The sequence below is a fragment of the Malania oleifera genome, chromosome 3 (assembly GCF_029873635.1).
Source record: "Malania oleifera isolate guangnan ecotype guangnan chromosome 3, ASM2987363v1, whole genome shotgun sequence".
Lineage (NCBI taxonomy): Eukaryota > Viridiplantae > Streptophyta > Magnoliopsida > Santalales > Ximeniaceae > Malania > Malania oleifera.
Genome location: NC_080419.1, coordinates 92,491,647 through 92,493,773, shown reverse-complemented (window position 1 = coordinate 92,493,773; position 2,127 = coordinate 92,491,647). Strand labels below are relative to the sequence as shown.

General features: G+C 39.9%; 1 non-coding gene across 1 annotated transcript; it reads right to left on the bottom strand.

Moving 5' to 3' along the window:
• Positions 1-888: 888 nt before the first annotated feature.
• Positions 889-997, bottom strand: LOC131152554 (small nucleolar RNA R71). Its single transcript, XR_009136046.1, has one exon. It is a non-coding gene; the product is annotated as a small nucleolar RNA R71 (small nucleolar RNA).
• Positions 998-2,127: the final 1,130 nt, after the last annotated feature.

Below are 2,127 nucleotides of genomic sequence, written 5' to 3'. Positions count from 1 at the left end.
CCCTAAAAAATATCATCTTTTACTTCTTTTCATAACAAGACTCTAGTAAACTATTTTAGAAGAGGTCTCATAACTGTGCTTTAAGTCTCCGTGGATCGACACTTGACTTATTTATCTTTGGTAGTTAAGGACCCAAGCCTTGGTAAGCCTACCAAATTTTGGCGTTGTTACTAGGGACTTGGCTATGGTTATGAACCAACTTTTAATTTAGGGTATTTTTACATTGTTCTTTTGATTTGCTCTCCTTTTATTTCCATTTTCTTTATTATTTTTATTTTTGTTTTATTTTCTTTACTATTTCTGAAGTTTGAATCTTTGTGCTTAAAAGTGTGTATGTTTGATTGGCGTTCTTTGGGACCTGAGATAATTCCCATAGATCTTGAGATTGAAAAATGTCGTAGATCCCTTAGGAAACCTATCTCTAATCCATAGAAGGCTTAGTTGTTTGAACTGAAAGCCATGGCCGAAAATAACCCACCAGTTCTCGCTAAACAATTCTCAGAACCCCAAGCTCCCTGCCTAACTGTGGTAGGGGAGCAACCCCTTCGGCCTCTTAGGGACTACTTTGTGCCTAATGCATAAACCTCGCCGTCTTGCATCTGGTTCCCAAATATCCAGGCAGCGCAATTTGAGATTAAGAGTTCAATCATCTCGATGCTGCCCAACTTTCATAGGAACCCCACTGAAAATCCTTATAAGCATTGGATGAGTTCTTGGAGATTTGATCCACTATCCATATACCTAATTTTAGTGATGACGCCCTTCGTCTTAGGCTTTTTCCATTCTTTTCGAAGGGTAAGGTCAAATATTGGTTGACGTCCTTAGAGCCGAATTCGGTGACAAACTGGGCCACCATGCATAAAAAGTACTTCCCAATTGGGAAGACTAATCTGTTGGGAAGGGTAATCACAATTTTCACACAAACAAATGGGGAACTTTTCTTTGAGACCTGGGAGCGTTTCAGGGACTTACTTTATAAATACCCACATCATAAGGTCCCCAAGTGGCAATTAATTCAAACTTTTTACAAAGGGTTAGCTGAGAGAGATAGGTCCATGGTTGATGCATCATGCGGAGGTACTTTCCTCATAAAGCATGAAAACGAGGTCTGGGTTCTCTTTGAAAATTTGGCTAAAAATTCTTAGCAGCAGATGGCTACTACTCGTAGACTACCCAATCCATCAATCTCTAAATCTAAAGGAGTTTATGAGTTGGTCACAAGCCAAGATGTAGCCCCTACCCTGAATGCCATATCCAAAAAAAAAAGACCAGTGCTTGTCCTTAGGACCGCAGACAATGGCGTGTGCAGATATTTATGCAATTTGCTCTAACTTCTCCTATACATGTTATGATTGCCCCCACACGCATTTCTAGCATGAGCTTGTGTAAGAGGAAGTAAAGGCCACCCACAATTGGTATGATTAGCCATCCAACAACCTTTATTCAAATTCTTACAACCCCGGGTGGAAACAACATCCCAACTTCTCCTGGAGGATGCAAGCTTTGGGTTTACAATCCATAAGACCCCCACAAGCCCTTAATGCTGTGTCTCCATGCCCATACCAAAACTTCCAAAATCATTATGATTCAGCCCCCAGATCTTCAACCGTTCAACAGCTGCCTCCACCTAAATATGACACATTTGAAGAGATGGTGCTGAGAAACCTTAAGAACATTGAGACTGATAGCCAAGCGGATCGACAATTCCTTGACTCTCACTTGTAATCCATCGTGAAGCTAGAAGCCAAATTTCAATAGCTAGCTGCTACCTTGAGTCGGAGAGAAGGGGGCAAGTTGCCAAGTCAGCCCATAGTGAATCCTAAGGGACAATATGGGGTGGAATGTGAATCAGATGCTAGTCCCTTATCATATCTTGAGCAAGTCCAGACAGTAATTTTGGCCTAAGGCTTACAATTCTTATTTTGATGATAACAAATAAATGATATGCTTAATATGTTTTAATTAAAAGTTTTTCACGAAAGTAACAAAGCTCAAGTGCATAAGGAACTTTATGGATTGCAAAGAATCCTTGAAGAACACAAAGTAAAGCTTATGGATTATAAAGAGCATGAAGAACAAAGTTATACTATGAAAAGCTCAAAGGAAAGATTGCAACAACAAAGATGA